Genomic DNA, 15284 nt, shown 5'->3' with positions numbered 1-15284 from the left:
AGCCCCGCTGTGTAATATCATCCATGTTGCTGCCACTTCTGCACATATATATATCAGCTACTGGTAATGTACCACACTGGTAAATTTAAGCAAAAGCAGCAAGGACGGGGTACAAAGTATTAAAAATTAACCTTTAATAATTCCTATTAAAAAGGGGAGAAGGTATACCCTTCCTCCACAACTGTTATCTATAAAACCAAAACACACAATTCCCCTTCAGCATGAATAGGGGTTCTCAACAGGCCCAGGACAGCACCTGTACAGATAACAAGGGCAGATAAACTGACCCGTGTCAAGGAGGACACTGGGACAGTCCAACCCTTTTAGGTCCGGACCAACGGTATCAAATAGAGGTCCAGTAACCTTAGAAAAGACAGAGGAGGATGGAACGATCTCACCACATCGGACGACGATCCAGCCTCTATCAAAAAAGATCCTCAAATCCTCCCGGGCGTCCCAGTGGTCCTATTGCAATGGACTTAACACCTGGTCCCCTTAAGGAGAAAGAGGTCCTGATGTCCTTGTTCTCCCAACGCGTTTCATATACAAAGATAATCGTCAGGGGAGTATTGAGAGTCAGTCCTTATATCAACAGGACAGGACAGGACATGCGGACGGCAAACAGCCCGGGAGGATTTGAGGATCTTTTTTGATAGAGGCTGGATCGTCGTCCGATGTGGTGAGATCGTTCCATCCTCCTCTGTCTTTTCTAAGGTTACTGGACCTCTATTTGATACCGTTGGTCCGGACCTAAAAGGGTTGGACTGTCCCAGTGTCCTCCTTGACACGGGTCAGTTTATCTGCCCTTGTTATCTGTACAGGTGCTGTCCTGGGCCTGTTGAGAACCCCTATTCATGCTGAAGGGGAATTGTGTGTTTTGGTTTTATAGATAACAGTTGTGGAGGAAGGGTATACCTTCTCCCCTTTTTAATAGGAATTATTAAAGGTTAATTTTTAATACTTTGTACCCCGTCCTTGCTGCTTTCACTTCTGCACATATCGTCCTGCGTATCAACAGTGGAGCAGGAATCCCTGATGTCTGTGCGTTTGTGTATGGGAGACATCAGAGCACCTAGACACCACCTACACACTAAAAAATAAATGCAGGACAGAAGTCATATTATGGCAATTCCCCACAGTGCTTATAGAGGTTGTCTAGCGCCCCCACATGTCCATGGTGGTGTCTGGTACTGCAGCTCAGCTCTTCGACAATGAATGGTCCAGAGCTGCGACCCAAGGCACATCCATCCATGGGAGATATGGAGGAGATATCACCCGGCCCGTACTCAGAAGCACTGTCCATCGTCCCTTCATTTTGAGGATCAAACACATTTTAAACTTCCCCTTTTGTTTCACTTTAAGCTGAAATCAGAATTTCCACTTTCCCCCACAATCCACAGCCTCTCTCTACAGGAACAGTCCAAAGTGCATTATGTCTGTAAGCAATGTGCATAATTCTCACATCCTGGGGTCAGAGGCAGGCGGCTATGGGGAGACGAGCGGCGCTACACAGGCACTGCTATAAAGCCACCTCAGATGCTGCAGAACCTCATTATACACCTCAGCTGCTGCAGAGCCTCATAATACACCTCAGCTGCTGCAGAGCCTCATAATACACCTCAGCTGCTGCAGCTCCTCATAATACACCTCAGCTGCTGCAGAGCCTCATAATACACCTCAGCTGCTGCAGCTCCTCATAATACACCTCAGCTGCTGCAGAACCTCATAATACACCTCAGCTGCTGCAGAACCTCATAATACACACCTCAGCTGCTGCAGAACCTCCTAATACACCTCAGCTGCTGCAGAGCCTCATAATACACCTCAGCTGCTGCAGAGCCTCATAATACACCTCAGCTGCTGCAGAGTCTCATACCAAACCTCAGCTGCTGCAGAACCTCATAATACACCTCAGCTGCTGCAGAGCCTCAAAATACACACCTCAGCTGCTGCAGAGCCTCAAAATACACACCTCAGCTGCTGCAGAGCTTAATAATACACCTCAGCTGCTGCAGAGCCTCAAAATACACACCTCAGCTGCTGCAGAGCCTCAAAATACACACCTCAGCTGCTGCAGAGTTTAATAATACACCTCATCTGCTGCAGAGCCTCATAATACACCTCAGCTGCTGCAGAGCCTCAAAATACACCTCAGCTGCTGCAGAGCCTCAAAATACACCTCAGCTGCTGCAGAACCTCAATGTACAACTCAGCTGCTGCAGAGCCTCATAATACACCTCAGCTGCTGCAGAACTTCATAATACACCTCGGCTGCTACGGAACCTCATAATACACCTCAGCTGCTGCAGAGCCTCATAATACACCTCAGCTGCTGCAGAGCCTCATAATACACCTCAGCTGCTGCAGAGCCTCATTATACACCTCAGCTGCTGCAGAACCTCATAATACACCTCAGCTGCTGCAGAACCCCATAATACACCTCAGCTGCTGCAGAGCCTCATAATACACCTCAGCTGCTACAGAACCCCATAATACACCTCAGCTGCTGCAGAGCCTCATAATACACCTCAGCTGCTGCAGAGCCTCATAATACACACCTCATCTGCTGCAGAACCTCATAATACACACCTCAGCTGCTGCCGAACCTCATATTACACCTCAGCTGCTGCAGAGCCTCATAATACACCTCAGCTGCTGCCGAACCTCATAATACACCTCAGCTGCTGCAGAGCCTCATAATACACACCTCAGCTGCTGCCGAACCTCATATTACACCTCAGCTGCTGCAGAGCCTCATAATACACCTCAGCTGCTGCCGAACCTCATAATACACCTCAGCTGCTGCAGAGCCTCATAATACACACCTCAGCTGCTGCCGAACCTCATATTACACCTCAGCTGCTGCAGAGCCTCATAATACACCTCAGCTGCTGCCGAACCTCATAATACACCTCAGCTGCTGCAGAGCCTCATAATACACCTCAGCTGCTGCCGAACCTCATAATACACCTCAGCTGCTGCAGAGCCTCATAATACACACCTCAGCTGCTGCAGAACCTCATAATACACTTCAGCTGCTGCAGAGCCTCAAAATACACCTCAGCTGCTGCAGAACCTCATAATACACCTCAGCCGCTGCAGAGCCTCATAATATACCTCAGCTGCTGCCGAACCTCATAATACACCTCAGCTGCTGCAGAACCCCATAATACACCTCAGCTGCTGCAGAGCCTCATAATACACCTCAGCTGCTGCAGAGCCTCATAATACACCTCTGCTGCTGCAGAGCCTCATAATATACACCTCAGCTGCTGCAGAGCCTCATAATACACCTCAGCTGCTGCCGAACCTCATAATACACCTCAGCTGCTGCAGAGCCTCATAATACACACCTCAGCTGCTGCAGAGCCTCATAATACACACCTCAGCTGCTGCAGAACCTGATAACACACCTCAGCTGCTGCTGAACATCATAACTTAACCCTCAGATGCTGCAGAGCCTCATAGCTTCTCCCGAACCTCAAATTACACTCTTCTAATACATTAGACCCAAATAAATCCTGCAGGCCCTTTTTGTCAGTGAAATCAAAGTCTGTCACAGACCCCCGAGCACTCACGTGGCGGCCGGCAGCGGTGGATACGTGGAGATGTCGCTCTGGCGGCTCCACACACAGCGGTGACTGACACTGACGGCGTCTGGGGCCATCAGTCTCACTTCCCCTAATAACTATCACTAGGTCCAGGGTGAGTGACTCACAGGGATGCAAAACTGTTCACATCCCCCCCGAGCTGTAATATTTTCCTCATAAACTACCATGGGACGCCAGGACTGGCCGTATATGATCCCAGCCCGCGCTCCGTGTAGGGAATGGTATACTGGAGATCCTCTTTACACATTTATGGACCATATTTATGTCTTTTTATAGCAGCCGAGTATAAGTGCCCTCTATGTCTGATTGTGGCGCCCTGGACAAGCCAGGACGTCACAGGTACAGCAACAACACACCCCACACCCCGGTTAGGAACACCAGAGTCACACACAAATCCTTGTTGCCTCCCTGCAGGGGCTGATGTCCACACCAGGTGGGGTGGGCCAGGCGGTTGGCCCCACCCACTGAGGAGTTCACAGTCCTGGAGGCGGGAAAGGAAAAAGAGTTCTGAAAGGACAGTGAGAGTGAAGGAGTGAAGTGGTAAAGGAGCAGTCTGACCGTGTCCGGGTACGTGGCCCGGGCACCCACAGCAAGGTTGGCAGACGGTGGTGACCATCTGCAGGCGAGGCCGATTGACGCACAACCGTAAGGACCGGGGTCGGGCGGTGGCCCGCCGGTACCGGACCGGGGAGCGAAGAGAAGCCAGCAACATTCGGCAGGGCCTACGGACCCCGACCAGGCTTGGAGACGCCATTAAACCGGTCAAATCCGTCAGCGACGGGAACCTCCGGGGTTTCCCAGCAGCAAAGACCCGACTAAAGGCAACCGCTCAACCGTGAAGGGAAATACGGCTACCGCCACAGCTAGAGTTCCCAGGGCCAGCGCCTTCGGGCAAAAGGGGCTCCTCTGGCAAATACACCGCTGGGGAGTGGGTCACCGGTGGGAAGCCATCGGGGCCGAAAACACGTCAAAGGTGCAGGGAGAGACAGTCACCGCCAACCTACCGGGAGTGACCACCGCAGCCGTCTGTGGGACCCGTCCATCCAGCCGTTTGTTTTACCAGAGACTCCGTGTACGTTACTGGCTGAGTGAGTACCACCGTGCCGTCTGGCACTGCGCTGCCCCCGCGACCCTGCACCTCCCCAACTCCTGCCATCCACCCTCCAGTCGCTATCACCGGGCCCCGGGACCACCAAATCCCCTACCCACGGAGGGGAGAGAAACATCTCAGCTGCTCCCTGTCATCACTCCCGGGATCCCCATCCAGAGCAGCGGTGGTGTCCCATTATCACCACAAACCGTGGGTGGCGTCACGGACTACATCCCCAAAACCAAACCATCCCTTTCACTCACGGGCGAGGAGCGCCGCTCGAGTCCCCGGATCCGGCCCACCGCTCGAGCCACCGAGCAGCAGCAGCAGCGCCGGACACGAGCGTGGTGAGCGCAGCGTCCCCTATCCGCCCGCGACAACTTGGTGTCACGAACAGGATCTTACCGTTCTACCGCCTGGTAGAAGTGCGCCTTGTGTCCCGCCGGAGGTGTCCGGCCGAAAATTTTCAGAAGCCGCCATCTTAGGCGCGAAAAGTTCCCCGCTCGACCGTCTTCTCGAGCAGTGGAGGCACGAAAGCCGAAGCTCCGCTCCTGAAGAGGAGGTGCCGGAAGAAAACGAAGGGGGCATGGATGGCGTCTGGCCGCATGTAAGCCGCGGCTATAAAAGCAGGGACGCCAGGACTCTCTCTGTGACGATCTTTGGTTCCTGGAAGGTACCGCTGCCAACATGTCCGCCCTGTCCAGCTACGCAGAGACGGAGCCGGTGCCCGGAACAGCAGCCTGGCTTAGGGCCCAAACTGCGGGGATCTGCCGGCGCTACCAGAATCAGATCTGCCTTCTGATGGAGCAGTGGACCGCGGAGGTGGAGGAGGTGGCTGCGGTCGCCCGGGTGTACGGGATGGAGGCTATGATGGACGAGCTGGTGAGTGACCCACGCCCCTGTGTCCCTGAGGGACCGGCCGCTGCGGCTGAGGGACCCGGTCTGCCCCTGGCCCCCATACTGCCCCTGTCTTCCCTGCCTGGGCACCCCGCCGCTGCTGGTCCGTCTGGCTTGCGGCCCCCCGTAGCGGCAACAGAAAGAGTGGCGAGCCCGGAGACTGCGGCAGCTGGCGGCAACCCGCCTGGCGCAGGAACAGACGATAGTGACTCCGGGCTTGACACCGAACCTGTCTCGGAGGACGAAGGAGTCGTCGCCTTGTATGACATAGAGGCCACTTACATCCCTAGGAGCGGAAATAAGGGATAAGGGGCGGCCCTTCCCCGTCGCGCCTGCTATGCGCTGGAGGGGCTGGTACCCGTGTTCTTCCACCCGGGGCCGGGTGAAGAGGATGAAAGTGAGCAGTTATGTCAGCGGTCCTCCGCCGCAAGTTGTCCCCGTTGGGACCACCAGTACCGTTAAGTAACTGAATGATAGGAAAAATAATCAGCCGAACTGTAACCTGATTTTCACCGTGATTTAACCGGCCGTTGCCGGCAACCAGTTCCCGTAGGGACTTTCTGCACCGTTTGCATAAGAAACAGCTTACGGACAAGCCCGAGAACTTGCAGGGCAACCACAAACTAGTGGCATGTAAATAAAAATGTTGGCTTAGACCATTGCCGCCTCCGGAGAGGCTGATTTGGGAGGATGGGCCTGGAGGAAATGGATGGCCCAGGCCCGCCACTACCGTAACCGGTGGCGATCCTCCGGGGGTCAGGGGTCCCCCATGGACGTGGGTCCCCTGAAAGAGACCGTACCCGCTCGGGCAATTTGGTTCTGGACTGGGGCAAGGGGTGCTGCCCACTTCTTAGGGGCAGCATCAGGGCCAGGTTGTTTGGGCGGGGGGAGAGCGGAAGCCGTTTGTTTAATAAAATTGACTACCGTTTAGTAACGTTAAAAGTACCGTGCCTCCCGTTATGGGAAGTTTATACAGTAATGCTTGTGTTTAATGTTTTATATGTTTTTCTACTTCTTTACAGTTAACAAAAATAAAACCGGTGATGGACGGGCAGCCCGCGGACGGTCTGCATTTAACCAAGGGGGAATGTGGCGCCCTGGACAAGCCAGGACGTCACAGGTACAGCAAAAACACACCCCACACCCCGGTGAGGAACACCAGAGTCACACACAAATCCTTGTTGCCTCCCTCCAGGGGCTGATGTCCACACCAGGTGGGGTGGAGCCAGGCGGTTGGCCCCACCCACCGATGAGTTCACAGTCCTGGAGGCGGGAAAGGAAAAAGAGAGTTCTGAAAGGACAGTGAGAGTGAAGGAGTGAGGTGGTAAAGGAGCAGTCTGTCTGACCATGTCTGGGTACGTGGCCCGGGCACCCACAGCAAGGTTGGCAGACGGTGGTGACCGTCTGCAGGCGAGGCCGATTGATGCACAACCGTAAGGACCGGGGTTGGGCGGTGGCCCGCCGGTACTGGACCGGGGAGAGAAGAGAAGCCAGCACCATTCGGCAGGGCCTATGGACCCCGACCAGGCTTGGAGTCGCCGTTAAACCGGTCAAATCCGTCAGCGACGGGAACCTCCGGGGTTTCCCAGCAGCAAAGACCCGACTAAAGGCAACCGCTCAACCGTGAAGGGAAATACAGCTACCGCCACAGCTAGAGTTCCCAGGGCCAGCGCCTGCGGGCAAAAGGGCTCCTCTGGCAAATACACCGCCGGGGAGCGGGTCACCGGTGGGAAGCCATCGGGGCCGAAAAAACGTCAAAGCTGCAGGGAGAGACAGTCACCGCCAACCTACCGGGAGTGACCACCGCAGCCGTCTGTGGGACCCGTCCATCCAGCCGTTTGTTTTACCAGAGACTCCGTGTACGTTACTCACCGTGCCGTCTGGCACTGCGCTGCCCCCGCGACCCTGCACCTCCCCAACTCCTACCATCCACCCTCCAGTCGCTATCACCGGGCCCCGGGACCACCAAATCCCCTACCCACGGAGGGGAGAGAAATATCTCAGCTGCTCCCAGTCATTGCTCCAGGGATCCCCGTCCAGAGCAGCGGTGGTGTCCCATTATCACCACAAACCGTGGGTGGTGTCACGGACTACATCCCCAAAACCAAACCATCCCTTTCACTCACGGGTGAGGAGCGCCACTCGAGTCCCCGGATCCGGCCCACCGCTCGAGCCACCGAGCAGCAGCAGCAGCGCCGTACCCGAGCGTGGTGAGCGCAGCGTCCCCTCCCCGCCCGCGACATGATCACACTCCTCTTAATATTGTGCAAGACATAGGGTCCTTATAATAGGTGATCAATATCAGGAGTCAGACATACTGCAATCCCACCAATCAGCCCCAGCAGCAAATAAGTGCACAAAGCAATCTCATCTGAAGCTGCACAGCGCCACACGGTGGCTATTATCAGGTACTGCAGCTCAGATCACAGTCACTACAAGATGAGCTGCAGTACCACACTCTAGGCAGTGTATGACGCCGTGGAGTCAAGGTTGTTTTCCACAAATTAATTAAAATAAAAAAATAAAAAGAATGTCTACAAGTTTGGTGTCTCCATAATTGCACTGACCAAAAGAATCTTGCTCCCAGGTTAGTTTTTTATATATATATATATATATATATATATATATATATATATATATATATATATATATATATATATATATATATATAATATATATATATATATATATATATATATAAATAAATAAAATCACCATATTTTCCCCAAATGTAATAAATGAAATTTGAAAATAAATACATGAAAAAGTAAATAAAAAAATTCTATGTATATTTTTTAAAAAAGTCTATAGTATTGCCATAGTCCAAAGTAATAAAATATTTATCCCATATGATAAAGGCAAAGATGGGGGGAGGGACAAGGGGGGACAGAAGTGGTATAATTTCATAATTTATTACTTTGTATCTCTTCCCTTCCCCACAGTATCGCCATAGTCTGAAGTAATAAAATATTTAAAAAAAAAAATATAAAAAACAATAAATTGAAAATTACAGCATTTTTTTACTTTTCATTTATCACATCCACCCTAAAAAACATGGAAAGGAAAAAAGGAAATAAAATAAAATAATTGTGCGGACCCCAAAATGGTAATGATAAACACGACAGCGTGTCGACAAAAAGTAAATATTTTATATATATATATATATATATATATATATATATATATATATATATATACAAAATTTTCATTTATTTATTTATTTTTTGACAACATGCTGTCGTTTGTATCATTACGATTTTGGGTCCGCACAATTATTTGATTTTAATTATAATTATTACTTATTTTTTTATTTGCCAACATGCTGTAGTTTTGATCATTACCATTTTGGGGTCAGCAAAATTATTTGATCTTTTATTTTTTCCATCAAATATATATATATATATATATACAGTACAGACCAAAAGTTTGGACACACCTTCTCATTCAAAGAGTTTTCTTTATTTTTATGACTCTGAAAATTGTAGAATCACATTGAAGGCATCAAAACTATGAATTAACACATGTGGAATGAAATACTTAAAAAAAGTGTGAAACAACTGAAAATATGTCTTATATTCTAGGTTCTTCAAAGTAGTCACCTTTTGCTTTGATTACTAGTGATGAGCGAGTACCAAAAAGCTCGGGTGCTCGAGGCTCGGGCCGAGCATCCCAAGATACTCGTGTACTCGGCCCGAGCAACGAGCCCAATGTTATCCTATGGGAGACCCGAGAATTTTTGTGAAATGACCCCCCGGCAGCATGGAGAAACCCTAAAAATGTCACAAAAGTCTTAGAAGAGTGCTCAAATGACATGGCAACAGCATGGGGAAGACCCCTTGAAGCATTTATCACTCAAAAGTCACAGCTGTGAACAATTTTGTCCGAGTTTTACGCCATTTTTACGGACTCACCAGAAAACCTTCCAAAATGACACCAAAATGAATTTTCATGGCGGAAATGTTAAGGGCACATACCCAATAGTGAGATAGAGCTGGTGCATGTTACTTTTTGAGATTAATACATGAAAGATTTTACGTAAAAACATTGTGTGGCACTCCGATGTCCAAAACGCACGTTTTGTGCTTTTTACTAGCGATGTCGGTCATTTTTTTTTTCATTCTATCTCCCGTCGGTCGGTCTCGCTCTGTCTGTCTCTCTCTGTCTTGTCTGTCCCCCTCTCACAGTCTGTCGGTCATTCTCCCCCCTCTCTCATACTCACTGTTCCCCGATCACTGCCGCGGCGCTGCACGGCTGTTCACTAAACTCCGGCGGCTTTTCCTCTTTTGAAAAAGCCGGCCGCTCATTAATCAATCTCGTATTCCCTGCTTTCCTGCTTTTCGGTGCCTATGATTGGTTGCAGTGAGACACGCCCCCACGCTGAGTGACAGGTGTCTCACTGCACCCAATCACAGCAGCCGGTGGGCGGGTCTATACTGTGCAGTGAAATAAATAATTAAATAATTAAACAAACCGGCGTGCGGTCCCCCCAATTTTAATACCAGCCAGATAAAGCCATACGGCTGAAGGCTGGTATTCTCAGGATGGGGAGCTCCACGTTATGGGGAGCCCCCCAGCCTAACAATATCAGTCAGCAGCCGCCCAGAATTGCCGCATACATTATATGCGACAGTTCTGGGACAGTACCCGGCTCTTCCCGATTTACCCTAGTGCGTTGGCAAATCGGGGTAATAAGGAGTTAATGGCAGCCCATAGCTGCCACTAAATCCTAGATTAATCATGTCAGGCGTCTCCCCGAGATTCCTTCCATGATTAATCTGTAAATTACAGTTAAAAAACACACACACCCGAAAAATCCTTTATTAGAAATAAAAAACACTAACAAAGTCCCTCATCACTAATTTATTAACCCCGACAAAGCCCTCCATGTCCGGCGTAATCCACAGTCCTCCAGCGTCGCTTCCAGCTGTGCTGCATGCAGCTGACAGGAGCTGCAGAATACACCGCCGCTCCTGTCACCTCCACACAGCAACTGAAGACAGCCGCGCGATCAGCTGAGCTGTCACTGAGGTTACCTGGATCCAGCGGTGGATGCAGCGGTGGCCGCGGGTAACCTCAGTGACAGCTCAGCTGATCGCGCTACTCACCGCCGCTCCGGGCAGCTCCACGCAGCAACTGAGGTGAGTATCGCGATCAGCTGAGCTGTCACTGAGGTTAATCGCGGCCACCGCTGGATCCAGCGGTGGCCGTGAGTTGCCTGACTGACAGCAGCTGATCGCGCTACTCACCTCAGTTGCTGTGTGAAGCTGACCGGAGCGGCGGTGTCTTCTGCTGCTCCTGTCACCTGCATGCAGCAGAGCTGGACGCGACGCTGGAGGTCCGTGGATTACGCCGGACATGGAGGGCTTTGTCGGGGTTAATAAATTAGTGATGAGGGACTTTGTTATTGTTTTTTATTTCTAATAAAGGATTTTTCGGGTGTGTGTGTTTTTTAACTGTAACTTACAGATTAATCATGGAAGGTATCTCGGGGAGACGCCTGACATGATTAATCTAGGATTTAGTGGCAGCTATGGGCTGCCATTAACTCCTTATTACCCCGATTTGCCAACGCACTAGGGTAAATCGGGAAGAGCCGGGTACAGTCCCAGAACTGTCGCATCTAATGTAAGCGGCAATTCTGGGCGGCTGCTGACTGATATTGTTAGGCTGGGGGGCTCCCCATAACATGGAGCTCCCCATCCTGAGAATACCAGCCTTCAGCCGTATGGCTTTATCTGGCTGGTATTAAAATTGGGGGGACCGCACGCCGGTTTTTTTAATTATTTATTTATTTATTTTACTGCACAGTATAGACACGCCCACCGGCTGCTGTGATTGGGTGCAGTGAGACACCTGTCACTCAGCGTGGGGGCGTGTCTCACTGCAACCAATCATAGGCGCCTGTGGGCGGGGAAAGCAGGGAATATGAGATGGCTGTGTGCAGAGCACAGCGCGCCCGCCGGTATAAAGGCTCGGTCACGCTGTGCGGGCCGGCCAATCACTGCAATTCCACAACTAACAGGGCTGTGGCATTGCAGTGGTCTGCCAGCCAATCCCTGCATGAGGGTTGGCTCTCAAAAGAGCGCCAACATGCAGGGATGAAGACCACGAGTACAGCACGAGTATCGCAAAATTAATCGGTACCCGCCGAGTAGCCCGAGTACAGTGATACTCGTGCGAGTAGTGACAAGCGTACTCGCTCATCACTATTGATTACTGCTTTGCACACTCTTGGCATTCTCTTGATGAGCTTCAAGAGGCAGTCACCGGAAATGGTCTTCCAACAGTCTTGAAGGAGTTCCCAGAGATGGTTAGCACTTGTTGGCCCTTTTGCCTTCACTCTGCGGTCAAGCTCACCCCAAATCATCTCGATTAGGTTCAGGTCTGGTGACTATGGAGGCCAGGTCATCTGGTGTAGCACCCCATCACTCTCCTTCTTAGTCAAATAGCCCTTACACAGCCTGGAGGTGTGTTTGGGGTCATTCTCCTGTTGAAAAATAAATGATGGTCCAACTAAAGGCAAACTAGATGGAATAGCATGCCGCTGCAAGATGCTGTGGTAGCCATGCTGGTTCAGTATGCCTTCAATTTTGAATAAATCCCCAACAGTGTCACCAGCAAAGCACCCCCACACCATCACATCTCCTCCTCCATGCTTCACGGTGGGAACCAGGCATGTAGAGTCCATCCGTTCACCTTTTCTACAAAGACACGGTGATTGGATCCAAAGATCTCAAATTTGGACTCATCAGACCAAAGCACAGATTTCCACTGGTCTAATGTCCATTCCTTGTGTTCTTTAGGCCAAACAAGTCTCCTCTGCTTGTTGCCTGTCCTTAGCAGTGGTTTCCTAGCAGCTATTTTACCATGAAGGCTGCTGCACAAAGTCTCCTCTTAACAGTTGTTCTAGAGATGTGTCTGCTGCTAGAACTTTCTGTGGCATTGACCTGGTCTCTAATCTGAGCTGCTGTTAACCTGCGATTTCTGAGGCTGGTGACTCGGATAAACTTATCCTCTGCAGCAGAGGTGTCTCTTGGTCTTCCTTTCCTGGGGCGGTCCTCATGTGAACCAGTTTCTTTGTAGCTTTTGATGTTTTTTTCCACTGCACTTGGGGACACTTTCAAAGTTTTCCCAATTTTTCAGACTGACTGACCTTCATTTCTTAAAGTATTTATGGCCACTCGTTTTTCTTCTCTCAGCTGCTTTTTTCTTGCCATAATACAAATTCTAACAGTGTATTCAGTAGGACTATCAGCTGTGCATCCACCAGACTTCGGCAAAACACAACTGATGGTCCCAACCCCATTTATAAGGCAAGAAATCCCACTTATTAAACCTGACAGGGCGCACCTGTGAAGTGAAAACCATTTCCGGTGACTGCCTCTTGAAGCTCATCAAGAGAATGCCAAGAGTGTGCAAAGCAGTAGTCAAAGCAAAAGGTGGCTACTTTAAAGAACCTGGCATATAAGACATATTTTCAGTTGTTTCACACTTTTTTAAGTATTTCATTCCACATGTGATAATTCATAGTTTTGATGCTTTCAATGCGAATCTACAATTTTCAGTCATGAAAATAAAGAAAACTCTTTGAATGAAAGGTGTGTCCAAACCTTTGGTCTGTACTGTGTGTATATTTAAATATGTACTGTGTGTGTGTGTATATATATATATATATATATATATATATATATATATATATATATATATATATATATATATATATATATATATATATATGGCCCCTGGCATATGACATAAAAAAAAAAATAATTTAGGTTTCAGAGAGGAGGTAAGAAGTCAAAGTGCACAAGTGAAACTTTTGCTAAGGTGGGGAGGAGGTAACTAAAGGTTGCCAATCAGTTGTGTCGATGGCGAAAAAAATAAAACCCGCTATACAGCAACAAAGCGAGAAAAATTATTTAGTCTCCAGGGACACAGCGAAGAAAACTATGGGTGAAGGTGCAGCAGGGGAAAGTGAATTTCGGAGTTCCCCTTTAAATAGTATGAAACATAACCTTTTTTAATATATATATTTAAAAATATATACACGCACACATGCAAATCTATTGAATTACTGCAAACAAGGTGTGCCAGCACTACAGCCAGCAAACAGCAGCCACATCCCAGAATATACACATTATGCGATTGTTAGTTATGCAATTGTCCATATAGCAGCAGTGTCGGGCCAGTCCCGCAGACACGGGAGAGCCGTGACGCAAAGACACCGCACCATCAGGAGGACGAGCCCCAGCCGGCGCCGCCATCCTGCGCATGCGCACTGCCTTACCATTCCGCTCCGGACACGTCTGCGTATAGATTTTCAAACGCACCGCGCATGCGCTCTGCGAACCCACCACTTTCCCGCCTTTTTTTTTACCTGACTGGATCTCTATTTAGTCGGTGTTGTCGCAGTTGCCGGTGTGTGTCCCCGGGGCTGTGCCGCCTGTTACATACATGTGTACCCGACTGTGGGGCACAGAGAGAAATATGGAGATGGAGACATGTATCATCATGAGGGCCGAACATGTCACCATATAGTAGTGCCACAGATGGCCTTATATCATTGTATGGGGCCATATACTGTACACCCCATAATAGTGTGTGCGGCTGTATACAGACAATAATAGTATGTGTGGCTGTATATGTCCCATAATAATGTGTGCAGCTGTATACATCCCATAATAGTGTATGCAGCTGTATACATCCCTTGTGTGTGACTGTATACGTCCCATAATAGTGGGTGGCCGTATATATATATATATATATATATATATATATATATATATATATATATATATATATATATCCGATAATAATGTGCAGCCATACATGTTCCATAATTGTGTGCGCAGCTGTATACATCCCATAAGTGTGTGTGGCTGTATACATCCCATAATAGTGTGTGCAGTCATATACGTCCCATAATAGTGTGTGTGGCCGTATATGCCCCATAATAGTTTGCAGCCATATATCCCATAATAGTGGGTGGCCGTATATATATCCGATAATAGTGTGTGGCTGTATACATCCCATAATAGTGTGTGTGGCTGTATACATCCCATAATAGTGTGTGCGGTCATAATACGTCCCATAATAGTGTGTGGCCATATTTGCCCCATAGTAGTTTGCAGCCATATATGCCCCATAATAGTATGCGGTCATATATGTCCCATAATATTGTGCAGCCATATATGCCCCATAATAGTTTGTGCGGTCATATATGCCCCATAACAGTGTGTGTGGGCGTATATGCCCCATAATAGTGTGTGGCCATATATGTCCCATAATAGTGTGTGTGGGCGTATATGTCCCATAATAGTTTGTGACCATATATGTCCCATAATAGTGTGTGAGTGCAGCCATATATGTTCCATAATAATGTGTGGCTCTATATATCCCATAATACTTCTTTCTGCGGTCAGTGAGGGCCGCACAGACCGGACCGGCACAAGCTGAGGACTCTCCCTAGTGATTGGCCTCAGTAGAAGTTGATGCCACTTTTTACAATGCGTTGTCCAGGTCCTCAGAGCCGGCAATGCGGGATATCAGACTGATATTTCCCACCGCTGTGAGCGATGGGCCCCACCGCCGGGGACGCTGTGACTTACAATAAGATGGGGGGCTGAGATGGGTACACTCATTGTGGGACTAAGACAGTGGTAAAGCGCGCCTGTGTTATCCCCGCC

The 15284-nt window shown here is 49.2% G+C and overlaps 2 protein-coding genes across 6 annotated transcripts in view; one reads left to right on the top strand and one right to left on the bottom strand.

The window, feature by feature from the left end:
* Nucleotides 1-15284, bottom strand: part of DNASE2 (deoxyribonuclease 2, lysosomal) — an 88669-nt gene that overhangs the window by 15629 nt on the left and 57756 nt on the right. The window contains exon 1 of one of the 4 annotated variants that reach the window (XM_075343135.1): nucleotides 3579-3670. The exons of the other annotated variants lie outside the window; for them this stretch is intronic. The gene's annotated coding sequence lies outside the window, so the exon portion shown is untranslated. Of the gene's footprint in view, nucleotides 1-3578; nucleotides 3671-15284 lie in introns of those variants that run through there. 4 annotated transcript variants of the gene reach the window in all.
* The window catches only part of LOC142302057 (tetraspanin-1-like), a 40325-nt gene continuing 38975 nt past the window's right edge, over nucleotides 13935-15284 (top strand). The window contains exon 1 of one of the 2 annotated variants that reach the window (XM_075343136.1): nucleotides 13935-14016. The gene's annotated coding sequence lies outside the window, so the exon portion shown is untranslated. Of the gene's footprint in view, nucleotides 14017-14036; nucleotides 14225-15284 lie in introns of those variants that run through there. The other variant, XM_075343137.1, reaches the window with a different exon arrangement.

This window comes from Anomaloglossus baeobatrachus, chromosome 4, assembly GCF_048569485.1.
Source record: "Anomaloglossus baeobatrachus isolate aAnoBae1 chromosome 4, aAnoBae1.hap1, whole genome shotgun sequence".
In the NCBI taxonomy this organism is placed as follows: Eukaryota; Metazoa; Chordata; class Amphibia; order Anura; family Aromobatidae; genus Anomaloglossus; species Anomaloglossus baeobatrachus.
Note: the sequence above shows the minus strand (reverse complement) of the source record. Positions and strands in the feature narration are given on the sequence as shown.